At 36.2% G+C, this 23425-nt stretch overlaps 1 pseudogene; it reads left to right on the plus strand.

Moving 5' to 3' along the window:
- Positions 1-20498, plus strand: part of LOC149531262 (hydroxyphenylpyruvate reductase-like) — a 35403-nt pseudogene extending 14905 nt beyond the window's left edge.
- The last annotated feature ends 2927 nt before the right edge of the window (positions 20499-23425 follow it).

Genomic DNA, 23425 nt, shown 5'->3' on the forward strand with positions numbered 1-23425 from the left:
TACTCACGAAATATGGGTCAATGAGTTTGACTTAAAAACTACACAGTTGAATCTTGATAGCAATAACACAATAAAACTTGAGTTATTCAATTACATAATTATCACTTTTAGTTGTTCATTTCTTTCAAAATATTAATCTTACCCTTTAGATTTGTTGAATCATTTGAATCTTGATAGCAATAACCCAATTAAACTTGAGTTATTCAATTACATAGGATTTATTAATATTATCAATTTTAGTTGTTCATTTCTTTCAAAGTATTAATTTTTATAATACTCTTACCCTTCAGGTTTGTTGAATCATGAGATTCATGCTGCCATAAAATCTTATAAGTGTTCTTAGCTTGAGGGATCTGCCCAAGCTTGATATATACAATTTTAATATATTTTTGATTGTTAATGACTTAATGTGGATGATGAATCCTTAGTTCTTCCTTGTCATTTAGTATTGGTTGGTTTTATAATAGATGAACAATACTTTTTTTGTTCATGTGCTGCAATTGATATGGCAGTTTGCGATGACCAAATAATCCATATCACCCGTAATATGATTTGAAGAAACTTCCAGAATGTCACCTGCCATTGCATTGGAAGGTAGCAGATTGGTCAGAAATCTAGGTTACAAAGTGATTGATATCCTGGCTTGTACTCCCTATTTCATACTACACGTACTGACTGTAGAGTTCAAATTAGAGTTCTTGTTATATGCACTCACAGTGTCAATGGATCCCTTGCAGTTCTTTTCAGTTGCCAACTACAGGGAACTCCTCATGTCACATTAACCTTCCCTTCTTAGATGTCATCCTGCCATATTAACAATCATGGTTCACAAACCCTAGCAGCTGACTTAGACGAGGCAATGTAAGTTTATCTTGGTTGACTTGTTATGAGGCAAAGGCAGTGATGGAGCAAAGATTCAAAATAACGTCGACATATTGCTGATAGGTAGACATAGCAGTCCATAAGTTCAACACCATGCCAAAATACATAACTTTATCACCATTTACATATTGCTGAGAAGTTTGGAATTTATCGCAGACAAATCTTGTACTTATTGCCGAGATATTGGCAATAATTTCAAAACTTATCGGCTACAGTCCCCTTATAGGAACTGTTAGATCAAAAAGAGACATTTCACATTTTTTTGATTGCAAACTGGTGTTTGGAGAGGGAAAAAGAATTTGGAGGAAAAAGAACATGGTTTGTAGTGTTGTAGAGAAATTTGTTGTGGATTCGAAGTGGATTCAAAGGGATTTTTCAAGCAAATTTTGATTGATGAGTAAGTTTTCAAATTTAAAAAAAAAAAAAAAATCATTTTGTCTTGTCTTTGTTGCACGTAAGTTTATACAAACTATACAATAACATTTTCAAAGGTAGAGGAAGCATCAACTAGTCTGCGTGATTTGGATGACATAGATTCTAATTTTGATTGGACATCATAGGATCAACCTCCATTATTCATAGAGGATGACATCTATGATTTAGAGAGACAGGGTATGGAGGAGGATGGATTTGTAATGGGATTGGATGACATTCAGGAGGGTGAGGACACTGAGGAGGATTTAGATGATGAGGAGGATTCAGTGCCAGTGTCAGGACCGTCTACATCTAGGATGGAGGTTGAGTCACAACTAGTTGTGTAGAGAGAGGAGGAACATCCACAACCACAACAGACTTTTAGGGCTAGACTCCCTACCACTTCAACAATTTTTACTAGAGCTGTTGGGAAGGGAAGAGGAAGATGTAGACTATTTTGATATTGTACTTGTATTTTCTTATAGTTTTACAGAGCAATTTGCTACTTTTAGTTTTCTTTAGAGTTTAGACTATTAAACTATGGCTACCAGCCATCAAGACTCCACATTAGGATGAGATTTGGTACCCTATTTGCATTTACATATATCTAGACTTAGCCTATTTGGTTTGCTTACTCATTTATTGACTCATTAGATGCATCTCCTTATTGAATTTCACAAAAAGAAATGCATTTCTAATTAAATTGAATAATTTTTTAAAGTAATTTAATTCAAGCAATTTTTTGAGTTCCTGATATTTCCAATAAGTTGTCAACTTATCTCCGATATTTTTTTGATATATATGTTTTGCTCGTGGCAATAAGTTGCTGATAATGATTAAAACTCTTTACAAGTCTACCTCATTCCTTGGGTTAACACCTTCAATAAATTTTCCTGCTCATGTCACATTAACCTTTCCTGCTTAGATGTCATCCTGCCATATTAACAATCACAGTTCACAAACCCTAGCAACTGGCTTAGACAAGGCAATGTAAAGTTTATCTTGGTTGACTTGTTATGAGGCAAAGGTAGTGATGGAGCATAGATTCAAAATAGTGTCGACATATTGCCGATAAGTAAACATAGCAGGATAAGTTTAGCTTGGTGACCTCCTTTATGAAGAAACACATCCCTTACAAAAAGACACACTCTGTCATTACCAAGGGGGAGATATTAAGGGACATCAATGAAGGAAGGTGTCAAGGGAATTTGAACAGATCTAGGGGACAAATAAATATAGATCAGATATAAGTAGAATGATCATTATCTGTATCAGTGATCTTTATTAATATCTATAGCAATGATTAACATAACAACAATTAGTATTAATGATTAGTTAGAAAGAAATAAAGATTAATATTAAAAGAAGGCAACAAAGCTTGTGTGCATTTGTGGGGAGACAATTTTTTCAAAGGACACCTTCCTTCATAAGTGGTTAAGGATTAAGATGTATCAAGTTATCAACCAAGTAATTAGATAAGAACACATTCAACAAATGGAAGGACAAGCCATCAAGCCAACAAGGGAATCACATCATGACATCTAGTAGATCAAAGAAGAGATTGTAGGATTTGAGCAAATAAGCCAATCAAATCCACAAAGCCTTCGAATCCCTGCATGCAAAAACCTGTCACAGAAGAAAAAGACAAGAGGAGGCAAAGGGTTTTGCTCTGAAAAATATGCTAATGTATTTTCAGAAATGGAAAAGATTATAGAATACAAAGGAGATCAATCCTTATAAAAGGAGATCAAAACCCTAAAAAGGGTAACCTAAAGCCTAAAAAAGCTAGGTTGCACAATATAATTAATAAAATATTAATTATATGCACCTACAAGATAGCTTAAGCAAACTAGAGTAATAGGCAACTTAATTAATTAAATCAAAGTGATTTAATTAATAAGTGCAAACAAATAATTACTCTAACACCCCCCCTTAAGCGAAGCTCAGGAGGTAAGCTAACCTAGCACAGCTATGAAAGTAGAATTGGATCCCGGCAAAAAGGCCTGATCAGGTACCCAATTACAACAAAATCTCTATAAAGAGGAGAAATAAAGAAAACCACATGGGAAAAACCCTACTCCAAAAAGAGATAACAAAGAATGTTCCAGAAGAAGGAACAAAGAGATCAGAAGAGAATCATTGAAGTATGAAGAACCGCAAAACTCTGTCAAAATGTTGATCTGTAGAACCTCCATGGAAATAGAAGGCATGAACCGAGCGTGTCTATATGGTAGATGATCCATCTCACCGAAATGCATAGGTAGCCAGCCACTGCAATCGCCTAGTATGTAGGATCAGGTACTAAATACGTAGCTCACACCAACGAACCATCAACCAAAGAAGCATAGAACAACAATATAACCTCCCCTTAAGGTAGGTGAGGTGACAGGCAACTGAAAAGGTGGGCCAAAAAATCTCCTACAACACAGGAACCAGACACATCGAGAGTGAGGTACAGACACCAATAAAGGCACGTGTCATCGACACTGCATGAGAAAAAAGAGAAAGAGGGCCTATAAGTGGCAAACAACTATCCCCCCCATGGCACTTTATATAATAGTGCGAGTACAACGAATCACAATGATGAAAAGGATCCCGAAACGCAAGAGTGGCACTTTATCTCAGTGCGTTGCATAAAAATTCTTACAATGAATATCAAAAATGATCAGAAAAGACATAAGGCTGAAACAACAGAAGGTAGAGCCCAAAATGAAGTAACTGAAGCAACAAAATCGATCCCCGGACCTAAAACAATCAGGATATCCATCAGAATGCTAAAATGCAAAACACTAAATAGGATGTGCCTGGAATAGAATTTGGAATAACAACTAGCATCACTGGAAAGAGCACAGAAAGAGCTTTCTAGCGATATAAAGAAGTCCAAAATCGGAGATTGGAAGCTCAAGATACGCCTCCCGAAGTGCAAAACAGAACATCCGGCTTTGACTGCCAAAATAGGCATCCAAACTACATCAAAACTCAAAAAAACCTATACCAGCATCTCCGTCTCGGAACCAGCTTTCCGGCGCATTTTTTGGATTAAAAAAATACGTCTGTATGCTCAAGTTACGGAGAAAAAACCAACAGGGCCTCTGAAAATGCATGAAAAATTAATTTTTTTAATAAAAAAATAATAAAAAAACAAAAAAACTTCATTAAAAAAAAGTGCCGCCACTGGGTGGAGGCGGAGCTGAGGAAGGCAACGGAGCCGCTGGTGGCCGCGGTGGTGGGTGGGCGGCGCCACCGGCGGTGGAGGCTACAGAGCGGCAGCGGTCGCCGGGAGCCGCTGCGGTCAGTGGACCGCCGACGGTTTACCGTAGGCGGTTACTGCTAACCGCTAGCGGTCTCGGTGACCACAGGCGGTTTTTTTTAACTGCCGCGGCAAAAAGTGCCGCTTTTAAATTTTTTTTTGCAATTTTTCGCGTCTCGGATTGCGTGCAGAGGCCGTACGGCCTTGTACGGCAAAAAAATTTGCCTCCCAGATCAATGTTGTCCAAATCGGACAAATTTTATATCAAAACGGAGGTTTTGACGTCTTCTGAATCCATCCATGAGGTCTATTTGGCCTCAAACTGCTCTGAAAATTAGTGACCCCCCTATTTTTTCAGAAAAAGCCTGAAAAAACACCAGATCTGATCCGCCAAACCCTTATTCTCCCTTTTTCTTGAAACACCGAACAAGCTACAGCAGATCTGGCTCTGATACCATGTAGGATTTGAGCAAATAAGCCAATCAAATCCACAAAGCCTTTGAATCCCTACATGCAAAAACCTGTCACAAAAGAAAAAGACAAGAGGAGGCAAAGGGTTTTGCTCTGAATAATATGCTAATGTATTTTCAGAAATGGAAAAGATTATAGAATACAAAGGAGATCAATCCTTATAAAAGGAGATCAAAACCCTAAAAAGGGTAACCTAAAGCCTAAAAAAGCTAGGTTGCACAATATAATTAATAAAATATTAATTATATGCACCTACAAGATAGCTTAAGCAAACTAGAGTAATAGGAAACTTAATTAATTAAATCAAAGTGATTTAATTAATAAGTGCAAACAAATAATTACTCTAACAGAGATGCCCTGATAAATAAAAGCAAGAGATTTCAGATCAAATATCCATTCACTTAGCAGCAATCCATTGCATTAGCAAATATAATCATTCGAGGATTGAACATACTCAACAAACACTTACATCTAAACACAAATGTAATGGATACCCCCAAAATTTGCTTACAATTATTCACGGCTATATGGTAATTTTATCAAACACTTAGCTTGCAGTCTCTAATTTTTTGTTATGTGCTACAACCCTCATGGATCTAAAAAGGTTGTTTGTATTGTGTTGTGTTTGGCATGTAACACAAATATAGGAATTGAAAAAGCATAACATATATTGTAGAAATGGAAATGGTGAAGCACTGTTATTATATTCCTGGAGTGTTGGTGGAGGAAGTAATAACATGGCAGAAGGAATGGCTCTACTTTGGGGCCTACAATTGGTTGGGGATATGCAAATTAAGAAAATAACTATAGAAGGCGATTCTAAATTAATAATTGATATGGCAAAAGGAATCTCTCAGCCAGGTTGGAATATCCAAAATATTATCACTGATATTAGACATCTCCTAAATGGGATGGAAAAAGTCCAGTTACAACACATATACATGGAAGGTAATATGGCAGTGGATGCTGCTGCTGCCATGGGGTTTGATCTAAAGGAAAGGACATGCTGGAGAAGCATGGATATCCTAAAGGAGGAAATTAAGACCCTGATTTGCAAGGAAGGGGGGGGGGGTGGAACAAAAACTGAGCATGGCTAGACAAATAATGATCGATGCCAAATTTGGCAATATCATATTTAGGAAGGCAAAGCTTGCCAAATTTAATAATAATTGTAAAAGAAAGATGACGAAACACTATAGTGCAAGTCAAATAATAAATGGATGCAATTTGAGGCAAGAGTTACTTCGCAATTATGGTAAAATAATGTGAAAGTTAAAAAATTTTCTTTTTGAAAGTACGAATAATATCATTACAGATACTGTCAGAGATTTTAGGGATATTGGAGTTATGATGCAAAGTATGCACGAATCCCATAATGAAAAGGGATGGGATTTTGAAGTGCCTTGAAAAATTGCTTATAACATGATTAAAAGCCCTAGAGATGTTATTTTCAAAATCATTATGATGCCATTGATGAAAAATATCTTTGCTGTTAGCGAGCTTGAGGGTAGGAAGGTTCAGATGCAAATTACTGAGGTTGGGGGGACAAGAGATAGCGAGGAAGAAATGGGTGGTGACTTGAATCGACTAGAGCCAACAAAGATTGAAAATTTTAAGGATAGAATGGCAACCTGGTTCCTGTTGAAAGGAGGATTTCTGCTGTATATGTAGGCAATCACAGGTTACAATAAAAATTGTGCTCTTTAGTTCAAGAATGGATGGAATGACCGAAGAGTTACTATAAATGGCATCACATTTCAAGTGAATGAGGAAGTTATTGCAATGGGCCTTGGGTTGTCCCTGAAAGGGAAAAAATGGAAGAAGGTCATGAAAATGGTAGATGAAGCCAGCATGAATAGCTATTTTGCTAAGGATGAGGAACTTGTTTGCTACAGGGGAGGCTTCCAGAGGGATAAGCTACCGGATCCTTGGGATGATGTTTTCCTGCTGATCATGAAATATCTCACGCTCGAAGGCAGGGTTGGAGTTTACTATTATTATCACTTCCCCATACTGAACCATTTTAGAAATAGAGATTTTATTTCTATCCTATTTTTTCTGTTACATTCTCTTGAGGACATGATAAGTGATGTGAGGGAGAAAAGAAGTAAGGGTCATAATTTCACTATTATTCACCAGGGTCTGATCTTTTGAGTTTACCAGTTTCATCTTGCCCTCTGTCCCCCTAGGATTTTTGTTGTTGATAGTCAATGCCACCAATAGAGTTCCCCTTGAGTACTAGCATTGGAACCAAAATTCACATGCCACACCCTTCCCCTAGTAGAGATAATAAGAAAAAGAAAAACCCAGACCTGGTAGTTGAAAAAAAGGGTAGTAAAAAAATTAGAATTGAAAAGTGAGTTGAAGTGGACATTGGGGAGTCAGAGGAGGGAGGAAATGTTAGGAGAAGGTCGGGAAGGCTAACCGAAACACAAGCAAGATATAAACAAAAGACTAATAGATTTAGGGTTGAGGAGGCGGAAGAGGAGAATTCTGAAAATAATGAAAGAGAACTAGAGGAGGAGAAACTCTCGGACTCTAAGAGAGAAAAGGGGAATGAGGAGAAAGAAAAAAGTGAAAATTCTATAGATAACACATGGGGGTCTGCTGTTAATGCCAATACCACTGAGATGACACATGTGTCGGCTAGCTTTACCTTGCAGCCTATTACCTTTTGTGAAGACAACAATAAAGTGGATACCTCCCCCATTACCATCTCTTCCCTGGCTAAGGAAAAAACCAATGTTTTTACTGACCCCCAAGTTTTGTAGGATGAAAACCAACCATTGGCAAAGACTAAGGAGGTGCATAAGAATGTTGAAAAAGGAAACACAGAGAAAGAGGAGCAGAATGAGAGGAATGCACAAATTGAGAGAAGGGTCAAATCCTTAGAGGATGGGTTTTACTCCTCTAAATTTTCCTTGAAGGTTACCCATGCTACTGCTATCACCCTTCAATTATTGGCACAAGAGAAGGACGAGTCGGGGTTGGACATGGAGGACAACAAGCTCTTGTATAAGTTCCTGGCTGAGGATTGGGCTAGAGTGCTTCTGGTTGAGAAGGGAAAAGATAAAGATGAAAAATAATGTGGTGGTTCTTGGGGGTTTTTTAGCCCTGGTTGTTTATTGGTTTCTGATGCTACCTGGTTTGTTGGTTTATAGCTTATTCACTAATTTGGGTTGGCTTGTTTATGTCAATAGATTTTAAAAATTGAACTTTAATAGTATGTTTGGTACTTTAGTCTTTAGTTTTAGTATGGATATTATGTTGATAAATGTAAATGATAGTGTGATGGTTTTGGACTGGGTTGGTTTTGTTTATGCCAACAGTTCATGTTTTGAACAATCATGGTATGCTTAGTACTATAGTTTCTATTCTAGTTAGTAGTTTCTCTTTTAGCGGTGTTTTTGGTTAATAGTTGTAGTCCACTATTGTTTGTGTCTGCTATCTGTTGGTTTTGCTGGTAATGTGCTAGTTAACAACTTTTTGGTTGTAAGGGCCGACCCCCTTGTTTTGGTTGCTTTTTATTTCAAAAACATATATTGCATAAATAACCAGCACACTATATTTATATTGATTTCTAAAATTAATAAACAAGTGCAAAGCTGACTCACTGAATGCTTTAGCAATTAATTGGAACAAACATTGTTTACATCAAATAGTCGAGGGTGTGGTTCTTGCATTGACTTGTTGCAACAATATGTAATTGCTACAGTAACTTGCTATAGTAACTTGGCTATTATAGTGACGCGTTGCTACAATAATGCAACAGCTATAGCAATGTGTTGCTACAGTAATGCAACTGCTACAATATTGACTGCTACAGTAACTCAGCTGTAGCTGGAAATGCACCCAATTTGCCTAATATAAAGCTGATAGTAATGAATTCCAAAGGCCAAACCCCAAGAGAATGATGTCTAGAATGTCATGAGAGAGGATAAACATCCTCTAATGCCAAAAACGGATCTGCAACTCATGCATTGATTTCTTCTCATATTCCAGCTGTTGAATGAAGCCACTTATGCTCCATTTTATTTTGTCTCGAAGGGTCCATCCCACTCACATGAGAAATGTGGGATAAAAAATGTGCGATATAAAAAATATTAAAATAATCACTTATGTCTCCCTAGGTGCCCCTTTTGATTTGCACACATTCCCATAAAATTTAGTATTAAATTAACACTTTAATATTTTACAACTAAATTAATTGTTACTTTAATAATACTTCAGGCATAAAAATATATTAGCTATCGAACTTCAAATAGCACGAGTGATAGCTCATTGGAAAGCTCTCACCATGGAATATCAAATTCAATCACCAAAACTAGCCTCCCCTGTGTCTTGTTGACTTACTAAAAATAGTAAGTATGCCTGAGATCAAGTAAATCAACTCCGTTTTGGCCCAAATTAGAGATGACTAGGCAAAAACACTCTAAGATCCCTTTAAACCCTTTTTTAGCCCTCAAGATCATGTAGAACTAGGCTAACGCACACACACTCGATTGCTAAAGTGGTAACATTACAATCCATCCCCCTTGAAATTGCTTATCCTCAAGCAATCTCAGTCCAACCTGCTAAATAACCTACTCACTTTCCCATGTAGCATCCTCCTCCAGTAGGTCTTTCCATCTGACCAAATACTCCTCCACTATCTTGGTTTTGAGTTTCCTCTCTCGGGTGTCCAGAATAGCCTTAGGTATTAACATGAGCTTCCCCTTCTCATCCAAAGGGAGTAAATCTGTAGAAGGAACTACACTTTGACCAATGGTTTTCTTAAGCCTCAACACATGAAATACATTGTGTACCTGACTTCCCTTTGGAAGCTCAAGCTCATAGGCGACTTCTCTCACTCTGTGAATCACCCTGTAGGGACCATAAAATATAGGCTTTAGCTTCTTTTCTCCACTCCTCTTGAGCGATGACTACCTATATAGCCATAGCCTACACCATATCCCTACCTCAAAATTGAGCTCTACCCTATGTTGATCAACATACAACTTTTTCTGATTTTGAGCTTGTTGTATGTTCTCCTTGAGTGTTCTTAGGATATCCTGACTATCATGCAATAGGTCTTTAACTTTGGGCACTTGACTGTTCCCCAAAACTAAATCCATAAGTTGGGTGTTTCATACCCATACAATGCCATAAATGGAGTCATCCTAATGGTCATGTGATATGTGGTATTGTAACAATACTCCCCCATGTATAACCACTTGACCCACACTCTTTGCTACACAGTCACATAGTTCCACAAATATCCTTCCACCCATTTATTTACTATTTCCATCTGCCTATCTGTCTGACAATGGTAACTTGTACTAGGTGTAAGATCATTACCACACAGCCTGAACAACTTCTGCCAAAAGGCACTCATGAACTTGCTATCCTTGTAACTAACAATAAATCTTGGTATCCCATGCAACCTAAAGACCTCTGTGAAGAATAAACCTGCAACTTGTCTTGGTATCACTTCTTGACAAACTGCACACTCCTTGACATACTTCTGAACATCATCCTTGGGCCCTCTCCATGAGAACCTCTCTCTGATTTGCCTATAGGTCTCGAAGGCCCTTGGATGTCCAGCTGTAGGTGCATTATGAAATGCCCTCAGATAGCCTTGTCTTGAAATCTGATCAACCCATCCAACACCGCATACCTGTCATCCTAAATGGTGCCTGTAACTATCCTAGAAGCCCAATCATCTCCTACATACTATTCTACAATTCGATATCTCCAATCTCCTAAAACCTCTACTAGAGCACATAAGTGAGGTCTTCGAGATAAAGCATTAGCCACCACATTTTTCTTACCTTTGACAAACTCTATATTAAAGTCATAAGTCTGCAATTTAGTAACCCATTTCTACTACCGATCATTAAGATCACATTGGTTCATGATGTATTTAATACTATTGTGATCAGTTTTGATCACAAAATGCTCACTTACCAAATATGAGTAGAATTTGGCCAATGCATGCATTATGGCCAACATTTCCCTATCACAGATAGAATAACTCCTCTCAATTCCTCAAAGCTTTCTACTCTCGAATGCAATGTGGTGTCTCTCTTGTATCAATATTGCTCTTATCCTGTCTCCTAAAGCATCACATTGAAGCTCAAATGGCTTCATAAAATTAGGTAAAGCTAGAACCATACAAGATGATATCACCTGTTTGAAGTGGTCAAAACATCTTTGCGCTGCCTCTATCCATGTGAAGGCTCCTTTCTTGGTAAGATTTGTCAAAGGTGCAACAATCTGTGAGAATCCCCTAATGAACCTCCTGTGAAAACCACATAAACCAAAGAACCCCTTAAGATACATGAGGTTTGTGGGAGTAGGCCAATCCACAATAGCTCTAATCTTTTCAGGATCAACCTAAACACCATTGACACTAATGATATGCCCAAGGTAAAGGAGCTCGATTATGCCAAACTTTGCATTTTGATTCCTTGGCATACAATGACTCTCTATCTAGAATAGATAACACCTCCAAATGCTGCAAGTGCTCCTTCCAAGTCTTACTAAAGACCAAGATGTCATTAGAGAAGACCAAGACGAATCTCCTTAATTTCCCCCTAAATACTTGGTTCATACAACTTTGAAATGTGGTAGGTGCATTGGTTAGCCCAAATGGCACAACCATAAACTCAAAGTGGCCATAGTGACATCAAAAGGTTGTCTTCTCAATGTCCTCTGCTCTCATCTTGATCTGGTGGTATCTGGATCGTAAATTGATTTTGGTGAAGAAGCCTACACCATGCAACTCATCAATCAACTCATCAATCCTAGGAATGGGATACCTATTTTTAATTGTTTTCTTATTTAGTGCCCTATAATCGATGCACATGTGCATCGTCCCATCCTTCACTAGAACTAGTGCTGAAGCAAAATGACTTTTGCTAGACCTAATGTGCCCCATCTCCAATAGCTCCTTAATTGCCTTCTCTATCTCATCCTTTTGTTTCTTAGGAAGGCGATAGGGGGTAATCATGACCCGTTTGGCTCCCTCCTTGAGCTCAATAACATGCTCTATTCCTCTGTCAGGAGGAACCCCATGTGAAATATTATCAAATACTTTGGCATGCCTATCAAGTATCTCTTGGATATCTGGTGGATGACTCTTTACCTGTGGCTCCTGTTGGGCTGGCATAATGAAACACTTTGTTGCCCACTCTATGTCTTTATGTCAAAAAAGTCTCTATATTCTCCTTAGGGAGACTACTCTATAATTCCCATTTGAAAGTCCTCTGAGTACAAAAATTCTTCCCTCATGCTGGAATCTCATCTCTAGTTTTGCTAGGTTGAGTGTAAACTCAACTAGCAAGGCCATCCATGTCATGCCGAGGAAGACATCATAGTCTCCCATGTCTACTACATAGAACTCATCCTCCAACTCATAGCCATCTCCAAACTTGATGTAAAGACTAGATATTTTTTGAGTGCATAATAATTTTTCATTGCTAGCTACCATGAGTCCCAACATGCTCCTCAGTCAGTAAACCTCTCATGGCTACTAACCATGCATCTATGAAGTTATGTGTAGCCCTAGTGTCAATTAGAGAGATCACTTTTTGCCCTCGGATAGTAACCCTGACCCTAAATGTGATCGCCTTTTGAGCCCCTATCAATCATGCCAATGCCCTATCATCCTTAGGAATGATGTTCTATGGAGTGCTACTCTCATCCGAATTAGAGTGCTGATCCTCCCTCTTTGACTGTGACTCCTCCACTGAAAAATACTCCATTTGATTTTCCTTAGCCTTAAGAGGGCACTTATGAGGTAAGTCCCAAGGCTCTCTACAATGAAAGCACAACTCCTTCCTCCTCAACTCATTCAGGGTGTCATTATCCAACATCCTATTATCCCCTTTTGGTTGTGCATCCTAGTAAAAAAGGTTTTTGTGCTTATCCTTATCCTTCTTCGTATGTGAATCACTAGGCTAAAATATGCTCTTAAAAGAAGAAGGTGCTAATCACTAGCCTTCTTAGTGGCCTCTTGTAATGTAGCTGGGTCATGCCCCTTGACCCAACCCCTCAAGGGATTTGAGAGTCCATCCATAAATAGCACTACTAATCTCCTCTCTGAAATATCTATAACCAACACAACTAACCTTTGAAATTCATTGATGTATGTCTCAATTAATCCCCACTACTTGAGCTGTGCCAACTCTATAAATTGTAACTCAGGATCTTTGGTATCAAATCTCTCTATGAGTCTCTTAGTGAACTCCTCATAAGATGTGATTTGATTATGCCCCAAGGTTACCATGCCATGGTGCCACCACTCATGTGCTGGGCCATCCAAATGAGTAGCTGCATACTTGGTAGCCTCCTCGTTAGGCATCAGATTTAGTTGGAAGTATGTATCTACCTTCTGCACCTAAGCTCGTGTAGTCATCTTCCTTGAGCATCATAATAAGGTAAAGAAAGTTTTTCAAATTTCTTTCTTAGCTCAAAGTGTTGATTTCTCCCTCTTGCTCTAGGCATGTGTCTCATTCTCAAGTCCATATAATATTGGAGGAAAATATCCGCTTGAAACTTCAGTCCACTAGCCTACCAATTCCTCTTGAACTAATCCTATAACTTGATAATTTGTGGTTCATTTACTGGTTGAACTGGATCTCTGGGTGGGAAGGTGGGTAGAAGAGGTCTTGAGCTTGCTGTTCAAGCTAGGCATGCAACATGTCTAAAGTTAGTAGTCACATTCCCATTGTTGCCATGTCCATTATTATTACCATTAATGTTACTCTCAGGACCATTGTTGTTGCCTTAGCCTCCATTATTATCATTGCCCCCATTTCCATTGTTTGCATCACTTGGATTAATATTGACGCCCATCTGTCTAGCTATAAGCTGCAACATCATATCCATTTGCCTATTCTGCTCCTGTTGCATACGTTGCCCCTCTTCTAACTTACCCAGTAATCATCTGTACATTACCTCCTCCTGATTTGGACTGACATTCTTGCCTTTGCCTAGTTCTGTATTCCTATAATCTCGGTCACCCATACTGTTGTCTTGTTCAAAAACTATCTCCTTTGTGTCTATATGACTAGATTTTATGTCCACTTGCATGGATGAACTAGACTGGTCGCTTTGTGAGTCTGAATCTTTGTTGTCTTGCTCTTGTATGGCAGAAGTTAATGGCCTCTGTCACATTATCAAACATACATTCTATACTTGTTTTATTTTTGACTTTAGTGTTTTGACATTTCGTTAAACACTTTTCCCTTTATCTGGCTATTCCAAGTTCCTTGAAAGGCTTCCATAGGATGGTAGGACTTAAAGCTCTGATACCACTGTAATGGTTATCACCAAAATTTGCTTACAATTATTCATAGCTATATGGTAATTTATCAAACACTTGGCTCGTAGTCTCTAATTTCCCGTTATGTGCTACAACCCTTATGGCTCTAAAAAGGTTGTCTGTATTGTGCTGTGTTTGGCATGTAACATAAATATAGGAATTGAAAAAGCATAACATATATATTGCAGAAATAAATAGCACACTATATTTATATTGATTTCCAAAATTAATAAACAAGTACAAAGTTGACTCATTGAATACTCCAGCAATTAATTGGAACAAACATTGTTTACATTAAATAGTTGAGGGCATGGTTTTTGCATTGACTTGCTGCAACAATATATAATTGCACTACAGTAAATCGGCTGCTACAGTAACTCGGTTGCTATAATGACACGACTGCTACAGTGACACGACTGCTATAGTGACGTGCTACTACATTGACATGACTGCTACAGTGATGCATTGCTATAGTAATGTGACTGCTACAATATTCAGCTGCAACAGTAACTTGCTATAGTAACTCAACTGTAGCTAGAAATGCACCCAATCTGCCTGATATAAAGTTGATAGCAATGAATTCCAAAAGCCAAACCCCAAGGGAATGATGTCTAGAATGTCACAAGAGAGGATAGACATCCTTTAATGCCAAAAATAGATCTACAACTCATGCATTGATTTCTTCTCATATTCAACCTACTGAATGAAACCACTAATGCTCCCTTTTATTCTTTCTCCAAGGGTCCATTCCACTCACATGAGCAATGTGAGATAAAAGATGTGCATTATAAAACATATTAAAGTAATCACTTATGTATCCCTTAGGCGCTCCTTTTGATTTGCACACATTCCCATAGAATTTAATACTAAAGTAACACTTTAATATTGTACAACTAAATTAATTGTTACTTTAATAATACTTTAGGCATTAAAATATATTAGCTATCAGACTTCGAATACCACAAGTGATAGCTTGTCGAAAAGCTCTCACCATGGAGTATCAAATTCAATCACCAAAACTAGCCTCCCCTATGTCCTGTTGACTTACTAAAAATAGTAAGTATGCCTGAGACTGAGTAAATCAACTCTTTTTTGGCCCAAACTGGAGATGACTAGGCCAAAACACTTTAAGATCCATTTAAACCCTTCATTAGCCCTTAGGACTATGTCTTCGCTAACACACACACACACACACACACACACTTGGTCGACTACTAAAGTGGGGACATTACAAAAAATCAATAGGAAATGTAGAAGCAAGTTAGCATTAGTACTAAGGCAATTCATAAGACTCTTCAACACCTATACTCAAGAGCTTCTCTGTAGATTAGCAGACTCATATTATATAAGACCCATCATTTCAAAATTCTTCCTATTTGATGTTCTCAATTGTTTGCAATTGACCTTGTAGGTGGAGTTTGAGGTGTAAGAGGAGGGTAGAGAGGGTCATGTAAGGAGGCCAAGAGGGCACTTGCATCATGTATGGAGGTCAAAAGAGCACTTTCATCGTGAAAGGAGACAAAAGTGACACTTACATAGGACTAGAAGACCCCTTTACAGCCTCAGCCCATTTCTTAGGAGAATGATATATGGATAGGGAGAGAAGATACATGCAAACTACTAAGAAATCAAAGAGGATGGTCTGACAAAAATCCACCTAGTGGAGAAATAGCTTCAGACTAATTTATCATGCTCTAGCTCCAATATTTAATATATTTGCATAATGTTATTGATTGTATATGATTTCCAATCCTAATAATTGAATAGAGTATGTATATATGTATGAGTTACTTATGTTATAATTGCAAGATTCAAATCCAGGATCACATCATTTAAAAGGGTTACTTGGTAAGATGTAACCCTCACTCTAATTTCTCACAATTATGACTCTAGGGAAAAGTCTAGGAAAAATTAGCACAAAGCCATGTATATGTAATTTATAAAATTACTATTACAATTGTAATTTCAACATAAAGAAGCTCGTGTAAAGTGGAAAGCATATTCACAACATGTTAGTTTGTTGATAGCTAATAATTAAAGTATCAATTATGTTGTAGTTAGTGGACAACTGAAGATTAAAGTAGCAATAGATTGAAAGGAGATGTTTTTGTTGACGAGAATAATAAAGACTATGAATTCAAGCTTGTGGGCTACCCCACTCCAAGTTATACCAATTTACATTATTTTTCTTAGTAATCCTAACGAGGAATGTAGACTAGGATGATGTTTCTTGCAGTGGAGCTCAAATTTTCCATCACAAGGAAAACTAGTTCATAGGATTATGACTTGCAATAGTTGCAGTTGAGCAACCCCTTCAAAACAAAAGAGAATACGCATTATCTAATTAGGAAGGTTTTTTTGTAACCTTGAATGATAAGATTACAGCTATTTTGAATGTATAAATTACAAACATTTCCAAGAAAACCATGTTCATGATATGGTGTTCTTTGCTATGAATAAGTTAATTAGAAACAGTTTTCAAGAAGTGTCTCTGTTTGTATGCTTTTTAAATTTTGCATTTAACACTATATTTGCATCACATGATGCATGGAGCAATGCTTTGGAAGGAATAAGATGAGATATTGCGATTCTAGTCACTTCTCACTTGGATGTTAAAGCACACATAACTTTCTTGCATAATTTTTCTTTCTAATGTTTTCATTTGGATTCTGTGTCACCTTGCTAATTTTAGATCAATGTTGATGTACTTATTTTTGGTTATTGTTTATGCGATTACATCCCAATTTTTGACCTAATTTAAAATATAGCCGTTGAGGTTCACATGAAGTCAGTTGGCAGTTTAATTTGTTATAATCTTGCAAAATGGTAAGATGGTTAGTCATTATAATTTCAAGTGAAGATAACAAGCTAGTTGATCATTTATCACAAATTCATGAAATTGAAAAGATGGTTAACCGTTATGATTATTTATGATTAAATAATATATAATTTAATTACAGAGAATTTCCTTGCAGAAAAAATGTTGAAGGGGTGGAAGCATTGTCAGAAAAAAACTAGGTATAGGAGCATCACCATAACTGGGCAGATGGGTTGAGAACCTAGCAACTTGAAACAGGATACATCTGTGGGACACACATGAGCTATTTAAATAAATAATTTGAGAAACATAAATAGTTGAGTTAAAATATAAAACATACCTTAAAGGATTTAATATGATCTTTCACCTTATTATTATAAAAGATATATTTATATGCGTGCGTATAAATATAAAAATGATATGACAACATTTTATTATAATAATTTAATAAAGTGATGTTACCCTTTTAATATATTTACATGTACATAGATAAATATAAGATTATAATAATATTCAAAATATAATAACATTTGAATTATAATATTCGAATTATAATCTTCTAGCTCTATTCTTTTCATTTAAATATCTTCCATTTAAATTTCTTGCTTTTAACCAATTAACACTTGGCATGAAAATCAATTTAATATTTAGCAATTTGAATTGTATTATAATTTTTCCAACTTCTCTTCCAACTTTTTTATTTTCTTTTCCCTCTCTTTTTCCAATCGATTTAATACTTGGAATTTGAATGGGTGAATAATCTTTTTGTAACTGGTGGGAGCTAAGAAGTCATGTCTCATTCCTTTATATGGAAGCCAAGAGAAGTGTCAGATGCATTACCTCCATAATTCGAGATTCCTTCTGCAATTTTATTTCCAGATTTCTTTAGCTGACTTCATAGCAATATATAGTGATTTACCCTTGCAAATATTGATTAATAACTTGCACAAACAGAACGATATCTATTCCTTGCCGTGCGAGTAATTTCAGCTGAGATTCACAGCTGAGAGCTTTGAAGGTGATGTCTCAAGCAGCTGAAGAGATCGAGCAGAGTTTAATATCATCAAAACACTTCCAAATCATTAACAGGCTATGGGACTACCATTCCATTATGTTTATTTATTTCTATAGTAGCTGGCTAGGCTTAGGATTATCTTTCTTACCCATGATTATGCTCTAAGCATGCTGAATAATCCATGATATGATTAATGAATCTTCTTCTTACTTCATAGTTTTGTGATTCATCATAAAACAGTCAAATAGTATCTCTTATGGGAGAGTTTTCCAATGCAATAAACTTGAAATAAAAAGTACAATAACATCAAATTTAATAGCAACAATTCTCAGCATTTATCACGATGATATCTTGTTTGAATTTACAGCTTGACCTTCTTTAAATTTAACCTTGTTCATCGCAAGTGAAAGCCAAGTAACCATGGTATGGATCCATAAATTATTATGCTAATGGATATTAGAATCAATTCTGAAATCTTTAAAGAAAAAAATCATGTAATCATAGATTGTGAAATGCTGGATGCATGTAATCTTTTTGTATAATTGGAAGAGCCGATTGCTTTGAGATTCGAACACCTAAGATTCACTCGCTATATAGCCATGAAAAATGGTGAATAGGTGAGATGGAGTCTGTAATGACTTGGAAAATGAAAGTCAGATATGATACATGTAATCTAGAATAATATCATTTAATAGCTCATGCATGGTCATGATATTGTAATCTCCTACTGTTAAGTTGAGTGGTATAGATACCAAGATTGCTTGGTAGATGATAGATGTTCCAAGTCCAATTTTGAGTAGCGAGGGCATTTCTCATTAGAGATTGTGTGGAGAATAAAGTTATGGTTTGAGGTTGGGTGGTTAAGCCCCTGACAATGTTTCACTTCTCCCCAAGATGTCAAGCGTACAACAAACAACGATAAGCTATGCATTCAATTATATTTGAAAATAGACAATTTTCCTTTTATGAAGTATATGCAAGGAGAGGGTAAGATTAATTGAGTTTTTTCATCATTGCAGTTATTTTACATTTAGATGCAAGAGAAAGATTTATCTAATGGAATGTTATATCAATCTTTCATTTATATGAATAATAAATATGAGCATATCTTTTAATTTTATATTATTGCCACAATTAAGCAATCAGAAGGAAAAAAAAATGATACAGTGGTGGAGAACTTGTACTCTTGAAAGAGAGGTCACAAGTTCAAATCCCACTGGGGGATAGAGTATGTACGCCTCGTTTGTAGCACCAAGCGCCTCTCAAAAAAGAGTACGAGGTAGTCCCATATCACTATCACCATACGTAAACCTAAAAACTATGGCATAGTGTCGTGGACTATAAAACCCCCTTCCCTTCCCTTCTGAAGCCCTAATTGAATCCTTGGTATTTGAAGCCCTAAGTGATACAATGGTATTTGAAGCCCTAAATGATACAGTGGTATCTGAAATCCTAAGTGATACAGTGGCATCAGGAGCCCTAAATGATCCAATGGTAACCGATGCCCTAATTGATATAGTGGTATGGGATGCCTTAATTTTATTTAATGGTATTTAATGGTAATCGTCATTTAATTTCAATGTAGTGGTATTGGATGGTAGTTGTTATTTGATATTGTTATAGTGGTATTTGCGAACTAATTTGGATGATTACAGAAGCATTCTTACAATGATTTATCGGTTCAAATTCAATGGTATGTGGTTTTTAATTTCTACAATAAATTCATTGATGACGTTTTAATTTCTTAGTTAAGAAATTTTATTTAACTGATTGTAATAGTAAATCTCATTCACATGAACATGACCGATATAACTTTCTTTCTATAAGAATGAATTAATAACTGTATTCTATGAGTATGTCAGTTGTTAATTAAGACCTAGGAATTATCATTGTTACATATGGAGCTAAGTGGAAAGCATGTTGGAATAGTAGGACTTGGACGCATTGGTTCAGCTGTAGCTACGAGGGCAGAAGCTTTTGGCTGTAGCATTGCCTAGTGCTCAAGGTCTAAAAAATCTAAATCTTTCATGTACCATACAAATGTTATAGAACTGGCAGCTAGCAGTGGTGTTCTTTTTGTGGCATGCCCTTTAACGAAAGATACACACCACATCATCAATAAATCTGTTCTTGATGCGCTAGGAGCAAAAGGCACACTTGTGAATATAGGCCTGTATGCCCATGTAGATGAGAAGGAATTGGTGAAGGCTCTACTGGAAGGTTGGATTCAATGTGCTGGTCTAGAACCTGGTAAGTGAGGAAGGCAATGGCAGATTCTGTTCTTGGGAATCTGAAGGTGCACTTCTTGAAGAAACCTTTGGTCACCCCTGTGCCCCTATGAGAAGTTTAATCATAGCTCTCATAATATTCTCTTATAAAGATTATTAATTTATGTTACACTGATTGACTGTTCTTGGCATATGCTTTGATGCCTATTTGGGTATGTTGACTAAAATCTAGGGCACATGTGATGTTTTAAAGAAAATTACTACATTACAGAATCCAAAATATAATTTTTCTCAAGACTTCTGTCCTAATGGTAATCATATACCTGTAATAGTTGTTGTAAGGCAAAAATGGAATGCTTTGCAGGATCTCCCTTTCTTTTTGCACTTTCGCGTTTTAATTTATGGAGTACAACTTTGACAGTCTTGAGCTATTTGGAAAATTTACCCTGAAGTCATATTCCACATCAGTTTATCATCTATTCTCATTTTTATTCTTTTTTGTTATCTGGAATGACAGTATTTGATGCTCCCTTCATCCAAACAGAATCGTGTGCTTGTGTCCTCCAAAGTCATAATCCAATTTTCTTGTTTCTCTTCTCTATCCTTTACTTGCAGGGAACCCTCATACTCCAATCTGTTAAAAAAGGTCATTTGGTAATAGAAAAAAGTTAGGGCAAAGTGAAAAGAGGGACCTTATGGCACACAGCTGAGAGTATACCTTTACATAAAGGCTCTCATATAAGCATTTTAAAAATATTACTCGGGTCCTCTTGGAGATGTTACTTAGGAAGATCCCCAAACCTGTTTCAAATACCGTCGCGTCTAAAAGAAGAAGATCTTCGAAGTGCAAGTGCATGTACAAGGTATTGTACATCAATAAGTTTTTATTTGTTTATTTATTGAAAAGAAAGCAATTACACTGAGAAAAATGCAGTTATAAACTGCAAGAATGAATTTAGAAGCAAAGTAACTGGCAGAATGCTCAAAGTAACTGGAAGAATGCTCAAACTGGCAGAATGCTCACTTCAAATTGGCATTTAAATTGAACAGTCAATGGGGAAACAAAATGAGCAACAGAAGAAGACTAAGTAGCCGAACGAAACCCTCAACAGCAGTCAATCTTATGAAAAAGGTTTTGATCAATGCACATCACCACCCTTCTTTCTGCTTGGGATTTGTTTGACTTGGAGATTGATTTGTTGAATTTGAAAACTCGTCCTCTCAGCCTATCTTTATTTGAGAACGAGAGAAACAAGGCGATAAAATATATCACAGACCTCTGAGGAACAACAATTTCATGTTGATCATAATGATTTTTATGTGCGTTGGTCAAATTGGGTTCCTTGTTGAAATTGGGCATGCGAATGACATCCTACAGTGATTTGATTAGCGCTGAGTGCACCCAACCCCTGAATGCTATTTCAGACTACAACTGATGGCATTGTTCATCGTGTTGATTCAACTATTTTACATTGATAGCTGCAAAGTGGCACTCAATTTCCATGCACAGGGTTTTCATCAACCACAGACTTGCACATGGCGCAAACAAATGTAGCTGCCATCTATTTGTGGCATGTTTTAAAGTTGATTTCGCCAAAGTTTTCGGGTCCATGTTCATGGGCAATGGCTTGGCATTATGGATAACTGATTTGGCCAAAATCCACAGAGGCATGGTGGATAGCCTTTCTGTTAGGTAGCGGTTGACAGAGGAATAATTGTAGAATCGCAACAGAGTAAGCATTGTTTTGAACAAGGGTCTGTGTTTTAGTTGTGAACAAATTGTCGATGAACAGTTCAAATGCGTTTTTGCAGAGGCATGAATGAATGAATGGGCCATTTCTTTACCTAGCAGAGGTATACGTGCGTGCAAGGATTAAATAGGGAGCCCAACTTGCAATAGCGAGATCGCAAGAGGCATAGAGGTTTCTCCTTTTAGTTTTGGTATGGGAATTTAGTCCCACATTCGTGGAAATTCAGTATTCTTTGATATTTTCATTTACCAAGGCATATCCATTTTCATGTCATACGTGTTGGCCTTTGGACAACGGCACCGGCTATTGCGGCCGGAGTGTGTCAGCAGTCAATTCTGACATGTATTTCTGTCACATTTCTTACCACCCTAAACGATAGCTGTAATTTTATTTAGATTATTGCTATCTTTATTTTATTTCGATTATTATGTTTATACTATTTTTTTCAAATTTTTATTTAATATATTAGTTACAATAGAGGATGGAATTAAATATGACAAAACAAATTTACACACTATTATGAAGAAATAATTTGACACATTATTAAAATAAATAAATATTATAACTTATTGAATTTTAACATTTACAAAAATCTTTAACATATTTTATAAACTATAATAATAATTTTTTTTTTTTTAATATAGGTGAATTTTATAATTACTTATTTATATTGTTGTAAAATAATTTGTATTATCATAAATTTTAAATTTAATAAGTAAAATATTTTAAAGAAAATTTTAATATATTAATTATAATAGAGGATGGGATTAAAAATGACATAGCAAATTTACACATTATTATGAAGAAATAATTTGACATGTTATTAAAATAAACTGATATTATAACTTACTAAATTTTAACATTTAAAAAAATCTTTAACATATTTTATAAAAATATAATAATAAAAAATTTAATTTAATTTAAGAAGCTTTTAAAAACTTATTTGTATTATTTTATCATCTGAGTTTTATTTCTTATATTTGATTTTTTTTCATAGTAGTGATAGCATTATGCTAATGTAAAAAAATTCACATAATATTTTCTAATTATATATTTAAAATTACAAAAATATCTTAGGCCTATTGATGGGGACACAACAAAAAAGGGGAAATGATATTAACTGAGAAATAAGCTAGTACATTCAGTACAGAGAAAAATAAACTTCAAAACATGCCCTAAGGGCTTACAATAGCATAAATGTGGAGATAATTTCTCCTTTCAGTACCTCCTCTCAAACTCCACTCCGAACTGCCTTTTACAATGCCAAAAATCTCCTTAAATAGACCCCG

The sequence above is a fragment of the Cupressus sempervirens genome, chromosome 11 (assembly GCF_028749045.1).
Source record: "Cupressus sempervirens isolate cs-2001-9-10 chromosome 11, ASM2874904v1, whole genome shotgun sequence".
Classification (NCBI taxonomy): domain Eukaryota; kingdom Viridiplantae; phylum Streptophyta; class Pinopsida; order Cupressales; family Cupressaceae; genus Cupressus; species Cupressus sempervirens.